This window comes from Trichosurus vulpecula, chromosome 2 (assembly GCF_011100635.1).
Source record: "Trichosurus vulpecula isolate mTriVul1 chromosome 2, mTriVul1.pri, whole genome shotgun sequence".
NCBI lineage: Eukaryota > Metazoa > Chordata > Mammalia > Diprotodontia > Phalangeridae > Trichosurus > Trichosurus vulpecula.
The window spans coordinates 456,625,106-456,639,618 of NC_050574.1; positions in this window are offsets into that span (position 1 = coordinate 456,625,106).

Here is a 14,513-nt window from a genome sequence, read left to right on the forward strand (position 1 = left end):
TCCATAAATGATGCTCTCGCTGAGTATTTTTTAATTGGAAATGCCATTAAGTTAAGATTCCTTGTGAATCTAAGGTTTTTCTGTTACTGATCTAAGCTTACGGAGGTCTTTTTGAAAGCATACTACAAGGACATGACTAACAAGTATTAGCAGTTTAAAATAGCCTATATACTAGTTCTCATAAAGACAGCAAAGAGAGAGAGTACATGAGCTATGTTTAAGTGGTCAGAATAGATCACTCAGAGAAGCATTATTCCTGAAATAAAGGATTAGCCTTAGCATCAGGAAGACCCAAGTAAAGTCCTTTCTCTGACATTCCTGACTTTGAGATCTTGGGCAGGTAGGAAGGAATGTCACGGCTGGGAGTTCCCATACCACTGAAATCCGCATCATAGCTTTATGGTAGCTGGTGGCAAAATGGATCAAGTGCTGGGTCTTCAGTTAGAAAGGCCTGAGTTCTAATCCAGATTAAGATAATGGCTGTGTGACCCTGGGCAAGGCCCTGAACCTCAATTTGCCTAGATGGGAAGGACAACAGCCCACGTTTGGAAGGATTATTGTAAGGATCAACTGAAACATTTTTTAAAAAAACAGCACAGTGCCTGGCATACAGGTGCTATATAAATGCTTATTCCTTACTCCCTTTTTTAGTGATAAAGGACTTTAGAGGTTATATCGTCTAAACCTCTTACTTTATAAATGTGTAAACTGAGGGCAAGAGAAGGTAAACTTGTCCATGATCACAGAGGTAGTGGCTGGGATTTCCACCCAGGTCTTCTGACTCTAGATCCAATATTCCCCTCCCCCACAGGTTGAGACCAAAAATGTATTCATATACTAATACATATCTATACATAAATACATGTATATATATATGTCGGATTTTTGTTATATTTATATACGTATTAGTACATACACATTTATACACAAATATAACCCACTTCATGTTTTAAAAGCACTGTATACAAATTAACTAGGTAGAAAGCAAAAAAAAAAAAAAACCTTAGGTAAAAGATTTAGATTTAGCCATAATGATCATTCTTTACGTATTCATGGAGGAGGGAATGGGAAGATGGGAGAAGCCGGGCCCTACCAAGTTAGTGATGTGCGCTCACTTAGTTGGGTTCCCCCCCGCCCTTTTCCCAGGCAAGAACACTTTCCGCTATATTTGGACATTATTTAGCGTGGCTTTTCTCCAAAATATATTGGCACACACTTCTGCCCATGTTTCATAAAGTCCGCCTCTTGTCTGTCTTCAATCTTACCTACATATTCTCACCCACTGAGGGAAACTTTCCTCAGATAGTCTCATATTACAGTAGATCGGCTCTATTGGTAATTGATCAATCCCTCGGGAGCCATAAGATTATACAGATTTCTCATCCATAATAAGTAACTCCCAAGAAGGACCTGATACTTTCTTCAAATGCATTCTTGCAAAGGCTTAGAGAGAAAAGGAGTATTCTTCCTTACACTGATCAGCAACAACCACCTCGTGAGTATCCTCTAAGCTAGGATATTTATGTTATCTGCCTACTGAAAAAAAAAATGAAATAGGTGGCTATGTTAAATTCGCAAAAGCTATTTTCAGCTGCTTTTAAACCTTCCAGTTTAATGCAGTGGGCTTTAAGTCTCTTCATCTCTGTTCTGTGGCATCTCCAACAAATTCTGCTGGCTTCTAAATGAGAAGGATGTGTGGCCAAAGGGCCAAAAGAAGGACTTGAGTTAAATAAGAAAACTGAAAAAGGCGAACTTTGGACTTGTGAAGAAGAGCAAGCATTGAATTTGAGGAGACCTTTGGGAGAACTTGAAGAATGACACAATCTGACAGGGCAAGGTTGAGGAGAAGTGAAGTGAAGTGAAGAAGGTAGCTGAAGGCAAGGTATGTGTGGAAAAGTAAGCAAATACAAGATCAAAGAAAGAAAAGGCATGAGGGTGTGGGGGTTGGCCTATTTAGGGTATAAAGAGGTGAGTGGTAAATATGGACAAGTCATTTGGATGACAGGGATGGAAAATCTGACCACGATTAAGAATGGGGAGCAGGACAAATAAGAGGTGACTTTCACTGAGTGTGTGAATTTTGTGTATCATAGCTAAATGAATGCCATCTGGTTCAGGCTAGTATACACTGGAAGAGAAGGTGAAAGTCAGGGAATATTTCTCCACGTTTCTGGTTATCAGAAACAATGAAATATTCCTGAAAGAAAAAAAAGTGGAGAGGGGGCTTAAGTTGGGAGGAGGGGAGTAGAAACAACCTGAAGAGGCAAAAGGATAACATGACCCGTGGAAGAATGTTGCTTTGAAGGGGAAGAATTACTGTTCACTTGGAGCATTTAAAAAGCAAATTAAAGAGTTTTCCTGAAAAAAAAAAAAGCCAGATGCTATGGAGAAGATGAAGCCATTTATCATCTAAGGAATAACAAAGAAGATGAACTGGCAGTATCAGGAAACAATATCCAGGAAAAGTCAGAGAAAAAAGGAGTAGAAACTGGTGACTCCCGGGGAAAGGGGGCGTCATTTGTCAGCCTGATAACATGAGAGGGCCATTGCTATCTCTAAGACAATGTACATGGATATGTGTGTGTGTGTGTGTGTCAAAGCAGGTGACTAGAACCTACTTCCTCTGATTCATATATGGACATAAATGCCAGAAGAATCTTAGAAAGCATTCTCATTCATTCCCATCTCTAGAAATTCATCTTCCTGAAAGGAGGACAACGCACATCTCAGGGCCCTCTGCACCTGGGGCCCGTCCCTCTCTGTAACTACAGAAGTATGGGAGGTGGAAATCAAAGAGGCCCTCCCCAGATCCTCCATTTAAGTTCGGGGCCCAGGGTACCATGGGTACCTTACCCTCCACCCCATTTTTCATGACACACACATCCTCCGCATATCTACCAAGCAGATATTCGTAAAGCACAGGCCTAACCATGGCATTCCCCTAAACAAAAAGCTTCAGTGTCTCTATTTCTTGCAGCAAAAAATATGAATTTTTCTATTTGGCATCTAAAATCCTTCATAATCTGGCTCCAGCCTATCTCTGCAGAAGGTACACATGACTTCTCTTTGTGTACTTAATGTTCCAACCAAACTGGCCTTTTTGCTGTTCCCATCTTCCACCTCTGCTCCTTTGCACATGAAGTCTCCCGTGCCTAGAATTTCTTTCCCTTCTGGCAGCTCCCTTTCAGCCTCCACTCAAAGTCCACTTCATTCAGTTCCCCCTTTCCTGATTCCCCTATTGTTAAAGCTCTCCCCACATCACTGTTTTGTATATCCTGCATTTACTCATTAAAGAACATGTGTTCCTCTAGCAGAATGTAAGCTTCTTGAGGGTAGTAACTGTCTTTCTTGTAAGTGCATGGCACATAGGAGCTGAATAAATGCTTATTGATTAATTGAAGAGATGGCTGGCGAACATCTGGAAAAGAAAGAACAAAAATCAGGCCAATTACGGCAACTAAATTTTAGCAAAGTGTTGGAGATTCTCATGCCATCACTCTAAGATCTTGAACGTATCCTGTATATCTTGTTTGTTTCATATAGTCAGCCCTGTTAAACTGGGAGCTCCTTGAGGGAAAAGGACTATCTTTTGCTTTTCTTTGTGTCTCCAGCACTTAGCACAGTGCCTGACACACAGTAGGTCACTAATAAATATTACTGACTATTGTTTAACATGTTTGTACATGATTTGTTTAGAGGCAGAGGTGACATCTATCAAATTTACAGGGGACAAAGATGGAAATAAACTAAGCCGACGAATGATGGCCTCATGAGCTAAAAAGATTTTGACAGGCCAACACTTTGGAGTAAATCTACTAAGATGAGCTTTAATGTGAAAAAATGTGAAGTCTTAGACTTGTGAAGCTGAGTTTTTCAACCCATATACAAGATGGAGGAAGCCTAATTAGGTGGTTGTCTGTCTAAAAATGATCCAGAAACTTCACATCCTGCAAATTGGCAAAGAGGACAAAAATTGGCGATAGTGTTGGAAGGATTGTGAGATGAACACTAATGCATTGTGGGTACAGCTGTGAATTGATACAACCATTTTGGAAAACTAATTAGAATTATGCGTAAGAAAGTCCCCATGTATGCTGTCACCCCTGACCAAATGACCAAAAATTACAACAGCTTTGCAACTGCCGTTAACTCTAACCAAAAAAAAAAACCCAGAGAACTCACACAGGTTATCAAAACCACAGTTAACAATAAAAGTAAAATAAAATAAAACCAAAGAGCTAATAGTGATTATAAGCAAAAAGCTTTCTTTATTCCATTGGAGGAGGGAAACTAGAAGCATGTGCCGGAGGGGGCCCCCTCCCCCCAGTAGGAGACCCTCTTTAGTGTGGGCAGATCTCAGTACTTAACACCAATGGCTACACAATGAGCTGTAGCCCTGACAATGAGGGGTAACAGCAACCACGAAACAAGTTTGCCTCATAGCAGGCTTTCATGACCAGAACATGGGTACTACAGCTGCTTGTTAAAGCTCAGAGAACATCTGGTGCTGGTGTGAAACAATTCTGGGATTTTGCTGTGCCTCAGTTCATCCAGAAGGGGAGCACAAAGGATTGTTAATTATGCCAAGCTTGGGGCATGGCTTGTTTGCTGGGCCTCAGCTCTGGAAAACAGGATGTCTTCTAAGAGTGAAAAAAGAGGGGTGGTCTTGGCATGGGGATCCTGACAACACCAAAATATTTATAGCAGTACTTTTTTTGGTAGCAAAGAATTGGAAACAAAGATGCCCATCACCTGGGGAATGGTTAAACAAAGTTTGGTACATGAGTGTAGTGGAATATTACTGTGCTAAAAGAAGTAATGAGTGTGATGAATACAGAGAAGCATGGAAAGATCTACGTGAACTGACAGAATGAATTCAGCAGAGCACAATATACATAGTGACCACAATAATATAAGCAGAAAGAACAAGCCCATGCACCAAGAAACTAAAAGTGCATGTAACAAAGTGATAAAGATAAACATGATGTATAAGAAGAGATACTAGAAGATGCTCCCAAACCATCAGAGTGTCAGCAGTTCCTGTACGTTCCACAGGTTTGGGGGCTATTTCAATGTGCTGATTAGTTGTGATGATTTTTTCCTCTTCTATTTCTTTCTTTTTTTTTTTGTCATGAAAATATACTGTTTATTCCATGGAATGGCTCTCTGGAAGGGGGAGGGGAAAGGATATTGGGAATAACTCTGTTGATATAGAAAACAAAAGACATCAATAAAAAATTATTTAACAAAAAAGATCTGGAGAGTTTTAGGTGTCCTCCAAGCCTAGAATGAATTTCCTCCTCACTTCGGCCTCACAGAAACCCTCTTTTCCTTCAAGGGGCACACACCTTCCCTCAAACACTATTTGTAACATGAAGCCTTTCCTGATCTCTCCCAGCTGCTAATACTCTCCTTCCCTAAATAATTTGTATTTATTATCTTTATACTTATTCTGTCTTGCCCCCACTGCCTAAAGGCCACATTTGTTACATTTCACTCTAAAGTTCTCTGCTAGCCTTAGGGGGATTTGGTGTCCGGGCTGTCTGCTGATGACTCCAGCCACCACTCATGGTGTTCCCCCAAGGGTAAAGGGAGATCCTAGTTCCATTTAGTCACTGTCATATTAGCTCTTACCCAGAAACATTTACTTCAAAAGTTATAATCACAAAAATATAAACTTAATCCCCCCAACATGTAGGAGGCCTAATCCCCTCCCCTTTTTACACCTCAGTCTTTGGGGAGGAGGGAAGGTTGGGTCCATAGCTTAGCTCAGTCCCAGCTCCAAGTCTAAAACTTCCACAGGCTCCAGTCCCCAGCACTCTGGCTTCTCAGGATTTCCCTTCTGGGATGCCTGGCTGCACCATCCGGGAAATCCCAGCTTCAAGGATGTCCATGGCTCCCAGGTCCTACGGGATGTCTACACCACCTGAAACTGAGGACAAACAGTGCAGGAAAAAACCCAAACATTCCCAGGCCTGCTTCACAAAGAAGGCGGAAAAGGAGAGCAGGGGAATGAAAGTCCTCCCCTCTCCCACCAGCTCAATTCATGGAGACCATGCTGCGTGTGAGCTGTTATCTTCACCCGTTGGACACAACATATGAAAGTGGCTGAAATGGATGCAAGAAAAAAGATGGAAAAAAAAGTGACCAGCTCAACCTTGCCAGTTTTAAAAATGTAGGTAGCCCCAACGTGGGGCAGCTAGGTGTTGAAGTGGACAGAGCACCAGGCTAGAGTAAGGAAGACTCATCTTCCTGGGTTCAAATCTGGCCTAAGACACTTATTAGTTGTGTGACTCTAGGCAAAGTCACTTAACCCTGTTTGCCTCAGTTTCCTCATTTGTGAAATGAGCTGGGGAAAGAAATGGCAAACCACCCTAGTAGCTTTACCCCCCCCCAAAAAAAAACCCAAATGGAGTCTTGAAGAGTCGGACATGACTGAAGTAACTGAACAGCAAAGCCAATCAAAGCAGGCTATGCTCACTTACATGGCAGAGGACAAAGAAGCCTCCACGTTAGGCAATCCGGACATGCTCCAAAGGCCCCTCAGATGTGCCATGTTAAGCGAATTCAACATGCCAAGACATGCCAAGGTTACATGTATATACATAGTCAATAAGTGTTGGTCAAGTGTCTACAGTGTGCCAGGAACTGTGTTAAACACTGGAGATACAAAGAAAGACAAAAGATACCACCTGCTGTCAAGAAGCCAACAGTCTAATGGGGAGACAAGTGAATAGATAGGTACAAACAGGATCAACAGGAAATAGTTAACAGAGGGAAAGCACTAGAATTGAAAGGGATTGGGAAAGGCTTCCTGTAAAAAGAGATTTTAGCTGGGACAAAGGATGCTAGGGAAGCCAGAAGGAAGAGATGAGGAGTGAACAGCCGGAGAAAATGTCTGGAGCCAAGGGTTTGTGGAACATCAAAGAGATCAGTGTCACTGGACTGAAAAGTACCTGATGGAGTGTCATACGTAAGAAAACTGGAAAGGTGGGGGAGTGGTGGGGTGGGGTAGAAGGACAGAGAAAGGACTTTGAATGCCCAATAGAGGATTTCGTAGTTGATCCTGGAAGTAACATGGCCTCATGTGGTTTACTGAATATGGTGGGGACATGGTTGAATCAGTGCTTTAGGAAAATCACTGTAGCAGCTGAGTGGAGCATGTATTGGAGTGGGGAAAGACTTGCGGCAGGATGACCCACCAGCAGGTGGCTGTAATAGTTCAGCCTGAATGAGGTCAAGAGGCCCTACATGAGGGTGATGATCATATCAAAGGACAGAACTGAGATGTTGCAACGGTGAAAGTGACGGGCCTTGGAATCAGATTGGATGTGGGAGTTAAAAGACAGTGTAGAGTCAAGGACGGCACTTGGGTGGTGAGCCTAGGAAGGAAGGGGATTGTTTAAAGGAAAAGATGAGTTCAGTTTTGGACATGTTGAGTTCAAGATATCTACTGGACATTTGGTTCGAGATGTCTGAAAGGCAGTTGGAGATTGGAGGTCTGCAAAGAAGTTAGGAATGGCTGGGTAGATTTGGGAATCATGGGCATAAAGGTGATAATTAAATTTGTGGGAGCTTCTGAGACCATGTAATGTTAATGGGAAGGGGAAGATGTTTCCCATCCATCAATAGGCCTAGGTGACCTGCTTTGAGCCAGAGTCACATAGAAGCCTGAGTCACAGGAGCCTGGGTCATTTGGAGCCTGTGGTGGCAGGGGCTTGCTGAGCAGGTGGAGCAGGAAGTGAGCTGGAGCAGTCAGAGTGAGAGAGCAGCAGCTAGTGTGAGTGAGGGAGGGAGTGATTTTGCTTAAGGGAGTTTGTTTGTGGGGTTGTATGGAGGCCTGATGGGGGAAGGCTTGGGAGGTGCTCCCTGCATTGGTAATGTGTATAGACTTCTTTATTACTAGGATGGATCCGGCTTTCTGGTGTTTGTTTCGTCTCCAATGAAGACAGTCCATTATATCTTTCGATCCAAACCTGGGAAGACGCTGCATATTCATAGCAGCCGCTGTGGGTATCGCACTGGCGATGGAGATCACTAAGGGAAGCAGTACAGAGGGAGAGGAGAAGAGAGTTTGGTGCCTGACTGTTAGTGAGTTCGTTAGCTTGAACCTGGGGAAGGGACCCACAAAGGAGATTAAAAGAGAGGTCAGATGGGGGTGCTTCTAGTTATACTTCTTTTTGAATAGGGATTACTTCTTATTTGCATCCTTAATGCCCAGCAGCAGATGCTTAATGAATGCTTGACTAACAGCTGATTGACTTGAGAGATCAAAATGAGTCAGAGTGTTTGGGCTACATTGAGACACAACTGCTAATGAGGGCGTGATAGTCTCATTGTGATAGCTAGGTGGGGCAGTGGATACATCACTGGGCTTGGAATTAGGAAGACTGGTTTTCCTGAGTTCAGATCTGGCCTCAGACACTAGCTGGGTCACCTAGGGCAAGTCTTTACTTAACCCTGTTTGTCTCAGTTTCCTCATCTGGAGAAGGAAATCGCAAAATCACTCTAGTATGGTATTTTTGCCAAGAAATCCCCAAGAGGGGTCACAAAGAGTCGGACATGTCTGAAATAACTAAACGACCAAGTCCCACTGTAACCTGCCCTAACAAGACCACACCTGGAGGACTGTGTACCAAATAGTAACTGCTTCTCTTTTGGCCAGGAACCCTGAGGGTCTTCCCCTCCCAGTTTGATTTTTTTTTTTTTGAGTTTTGATTAAAGGGGCCATCCCTTGATTAACTTCTTAAAGAGACCTATTCACTGAATGGGCATTACCTCACTCAAAGTGAGTACATGAAAAGGCCTGGAAGGGCCAGGGTCTCCCATTGCATCCTGGGCCATCTCCAGTCGTCCTGATGAACATCTGGTCACTGGACCCAGATGGCTCTGGAGGAAAAAATGAGGCTGGTGACCTCACACAGCCCTCCCTCACTCAAATCAAAGTCAACTGCAAGTCATGTCATCATCTCCCTGATGTCATGGTCCTCTTCGAAAACCAAGGACAAATACAACAAGTCGATTGTATTGACTTCTGGGCACAATTCAGGAAGAACATTGATAAACTGGAGAACATCCAAAGGAGAGCAACCAGAATGGTGAAGGACTTCAAAGTCAGGCCTTTTGAAGAAACTGGAGGTGTTCAACTTGACAAAGACAAAAGTTGGGGAATATATGACATCTGTCTTCAAGAGTTTGAACAACTTGGAGGGGCGGAGCCAAGATGGCGACTGGAAAGCAGGGACTTGCTTAAGCTCTCCCCCAGATCCCTCCAAACACCTGTAAAAATGGCTATGAACAAACTCTAGAGCTGAGGAACCCACAAAATAGCAGAGGGAAGTAGGGCTCCAGCCCAGGATGGCCTAGATGGTCTCTGGGAAGGGTCTATCGCACTATGCTGGGAGCAGAGCACAGCCCAGCGTGGGCCACACTGGGACAGACCAGACCAGGAGTCAGCTGGAGCAGGCCTTAGGGCCATGAATCATTGAGCTGTACCAGTTACCAGACTTCTCAACCCACAAACGCCAAAGACCACAGAGCAGGTTAGTGGGAAAATGTTACGAGCTTCCGAAGCCTCGTAACTATGCTCGGGGTTCCCCCCAAGCCCCAGGCCTTTGCCTAAGCAAAGGACCTGATCTCGCGGACAATGTACGGGGCGGGAGCCGAGAAAGATGGTGAAATGACTCCGTTTATTATTTCAGCAAGCAGCACATTTATAGCTTTAGTGACGCAGGTACGTTCTTTGGTTACGTGGGTGAAGGACAGGTGAAAATTCAATACACCTGGGTCCTAGGACCGCCCTGACTCCGCCTACTCTCCTCCCCTTCTCTTCCCGCACTACCCAAAGCTCCCTGCGGGCAGGCAGTCCAGGTAAAGAACCGGAAGTTCCACATGCTCTGCCAGAGAGCCGGAAGTTCCACGTGGTCAGGCAGGCCCGGGCAAAGACCTGGGATTGCTAGGGAGGCAACAAAGGCGAGACCCCTCCTCCTGGCTCCACCTACATCCCAAAGCCCTGAGTTTATCTCAGCAGGCCCCTGGGCCTGGAGGTCCGAGGAGGACAGGGCTCAGCTCTAACTCGGCCCGCAACAGGAAAACTGCTGGATGGGGGTAAGAGCAGTCTGGCCCCAGCCTTGGGGGTGGTGAGGTGGCGCAGTGGTGGTGGCAGCAGCAGCAGGTAGCTCCTGAGGCCCATGCAGTAGGAGGAATCAAGTGGTGAATCAGAGCAGGAGTGCAGGTAGCTCTTTACCCTGCTTGGATCTGGGTTGTGGTCCCAGTTGGCAGGTTTGGGGGGAGGAAAAGCACTGCTGTGACAGTGGAGTAGAAGTAGCTCTGAAAAGAGCAACGCAGCCCCTAAAGCTTGGGATAAAGTACTCTCTACTCTGTCATACCTTGACAAAAAGCTCAAAGGTCAAGTAGTTGGCTGGGAACATGACCAGGAAGTGCAAAAGGACTCAGACTCAGACTCAGACTCTGAAATCTTTCTTTGGTGACAAAGAAGACCAAAACATACAGCCAGAAGAAGTCAACAAAGTCAAAGAGCCTACATCAAAAGCCTCCAAGAAAAACATGAACTGGTCTCAGGCCATGGAAGAGCTCAAAAAGGATTTGGAAAAGCAAGTAAGAGAAGTAGAGGAAAAATTGGGAAGAGAAATGAGAATGATGCAAGAAAATCATTAAAAATGAGTCAACAGTTTGCTAAAGGAGACTCAAAAAAATGCTGGAGAAAATAACACCTTAAAAAACAGACTAACCCAAATGGCAAAAGAGCTCCAAAAAGCCAATGAGGAGAAGAATGCCTTAAAAGGCAGAATTACCCAAATGCAAAAGGAGGTCCAAAAGATCACTGAAGAAAATACCACCTTAAAAATTAGATTGGAGCAAGGAGAGGCTGGTGACTTTATGAGAAATCAAGAAATTATAAAACAGAACCAAAGCAATGAAAAAATGGAAGACAATGTGAAATATCTCATTGGAAAAACCGCTGACTTGGAGAATAAATCCAGGAGAGATAATTTTAAAATTATTGGACTACCTGAAAGCCATGATAAAAAAAATGACGCTAGACATCATCTTTCAAGAAATTATCAAGGAAAACTGCCCTGCTATTCTAGAACCAGTGGGTAAAATAGAAATTGAAAGAATCCACCAATCACCTCTTGAAAAAGATCCCAAAAAGAAAACTCCTAGGAATATTGTACCCAAATTCCAGAGTTCCCAGGTCAAGGAGAAAATACTGCAAGCAGCCAGAAAGAAACAATTTGAGTATTGCGGAAAAGCAATCAGGATAGCACAGGATCTAGCAGCTTCTACATTAAGGGATCAAAGCACTTGGAATATGATATTCTGGAGGTCAAAGGAGCTAGGATTAAAACCAATAACCACCTGCCCAGCAAAACTGAGTATAATGCTCCAAGGTAAAATACTGACTTTCAATAAAATAGAGGACTTTCAAGCTTTCTCAGTGAAAAGACCAGAGCTGAACAGAAAATTTGACTTTCAAACACAAGAATCAAGAGAAGCATGAAAAGGTAAACAAGAAAGAGAAATCAAAAGGGACTTACTAAAGTTGAACTGTTTTGTTTATGTTCCTACAAGGAAAGATGATGTTTATAATTCATGAGACCTTTCTCAGTATTAGGGTAGTCGAAGGGAATATGAGGGCACAGAGTGAGTTGAATATGAAGGGATGATATCTAAAAAATAAAATAAAATTAAGGGGTAAGAAAGGAATATATTGAGAGAAGGAGAAAGGGAGAGATGGAATGGGGTAAATTATCTCACATAAAAGTGGCAAGAAAAAGTGGTTCTGTTGGAAGGGAAGAGGGGGCAGGAGAGGGGGAATGAGTGAATCTTGCTTTCATTGGATTTGACTTGAGGAGGGACTACCACACACACTCAATTGGGTATCTCACCCCACAGGAAAGTAGGGGGAAGGGGATAAGAAAGGGGGGATGATAGAAGGGAGGGCAGATGGGGGAGGAGGTAATCAAAAGTAAACACTTTTGAAAAGGGACAGGGTCAAGGGAGAAAATTGAATAAAGGGGGACAGGATAGGATGGAGGGAAATATAGTTAGTCTTATACAACATGACTATTGTGGAAGTGTTTTGCATATCGATACCTGTGTGGCCTATGTTGAATTGCTTGCCTTCTTAGGGAGGGTTTGTGGGGAGGGAAGAAGGGAGAGAATTTGGAATTCAAAGTTCTAAAAGTGGATGCTCAAAAAATTTTTTTTTTTGCACGCAACTGGGAAATAAGATATATGGGCAATGGGGTATAGAAATCTATCTTGCCCTACAATAAAGTAAGGGGAAAGAGGATGGGGGAGGGGAGTTGGGTGACAGAAAGGAGGGCTGACTGGGGAACACAGTAATCAGAATACATACCATCTTGGAGTGGGCTGGAGGGCAGAAATGGGGAGAAAATTTGTAACTCAAAATCTTGTGGAAAAAAATTAAATAATTAAATAAAAATTTGATTATTCTCAAAAGCAAAAAAAAAAAAAAAAGGATTTGAACACCTCTCATATGAAAGTTCAACTTGTTCTATATGACCTCAAAGGGTAAAACTAGGAGCAATGCGTGAACACTGCAAAGAAACAAATTTTTGTTGAATTAAGAAAAACAAATCTTCTTAATAAAAGCTGTCCAAGAGTGGAATGGAATTCCCAAGGAGGTAGCTGGTCTCTGCCCCGCCCCTCTAATGAAAGCCTTTAAGAAAAGGTTGGATGACTACTTGGTATGATACATAATCTTCTTCAGATATTGGTTGGATGAGATGGGCTTTCTGCTCCCTTTCAAATCAGATTCTGCAATTCTACAAGAAGTATCGCCTATTAGTGCATATATATACATATATATATTTTTATATAATACATGTATGTGTGTATACACACATTCATGTATTATAATCTTTCAGAAATCCTTTACTGCTTGTATGCCACCCCAGAATCCTAACAGAGTTTATTAAACAGATGTTGTCAAAGCAGCAGCATTCAGGTAGGCAGTTGACTCCATCAACAATCTTTTGCATTGAATTACAAAGTGCTAAAGAATCACAGTCCTCATCTCTAACCCCTCTACACACGTCCCCAAAGAAGACTACTCTCTTAGTCCTTGGAATTTCCCCTAGCACTTTATTAGGAATACGGTAAGGTTATAAAAGTGCAAATGGAGATTCCCAAGAGGTAAAGCCATATGTCCAAAGACATTAATTAGTGGAGGAAGATATTCAAGGCCTTGGTATTTGTGATGCACCTAGATCTTGTATACTATGTATTTATTTGTATTTGTCTGCAATTCCTTACTATATTATAAATTCCCATTGGGCAAGGACTGTCTCATTTTATCTTTGCCTCAATGCCTTAGCCCAGTGACTTGCCCAATAGCCGGCATTTTACTAAATATCTGAATGAAATGTACATAGAAATAAATGAGATAATCTGTTAAACTGAATGTTTTGAGCAAAAATAATCATTAAACTTACATTGTTTTTATACAGATATTTGTTGTGCTTACTATAACTCAAACAAGATGTATTAGGTGTTTCTAACACTCAAAACATCAACTAAATTTTTTTAAATTTCCACTTCAATTTACATGTGTATACATTTTATATATATATATATATATATATATATATATATATATAAATATGTAATACATGTAAATGTATATTGATATATTTTTATATTAAATTTCCACTTCATGTAGTGGGGTTTGTTTCATAACTGCTAGAAGCATTTCGATCTTCCTCTCCAAACTATGGACGAGCAATATAGTATCAGATTATTTCCAAACCCCTTTCTGAACTCAGACTTTTATGTAAATATCCTAACTTTTCAAGGCATGTAATTGACTGGGGGGAGGGGAGGGGAGGCTATATTTGTCTTTACCACTAAAAAAAAAATAAACACGATTTTCCACGGATATTTTAAAAAACTGTAGCCGTATCTTTCACTTTAAAAATGACTAATTTTTTTCTTTGAGCTACAGAATCTCCTCCCTTCCTAGTAGTTTTCACGCGCCCCCCCAGCCCAAAATGTCCGACGATCACGCTCACTGGGGGAGGACCCCCTAAACATGTTCTGTTTGACCGTGCCGTCTATGCTGGCCACGTAGTGAGGACTTTGAAGACACTGGGGGGACTCGTGGGGAGTAAGGAAGCAGACGACGGTCGGCCACGGCGACGGTGGGATCGGGGTGGGAACGGTCAGCGGATAGTGCACAAGGCGCGGGCGGGTCGTGGAGTCCGTCGTTATTCGGAGTGCTGTGGGTTTTTAACTGAGAATTCCCCGGCCCCCCCCCCCACCCCACCCCCCCAAGTCCTAAATAGACCCAAGAGACTCAGAGTCACAGCGTTAGGTCAGAGACACAGGCTGTGACACAACAGAGGTAAGACGCTGCAGGCGCCAGGGCTGGAGCGGGACCGCGAAAAGGGGAGACGCTTTAGGAGCCGGGCAGCCTCTCCGGCCCCGCCCCCTCCAACACGTCACATTCCACGCGCCGCGACGCA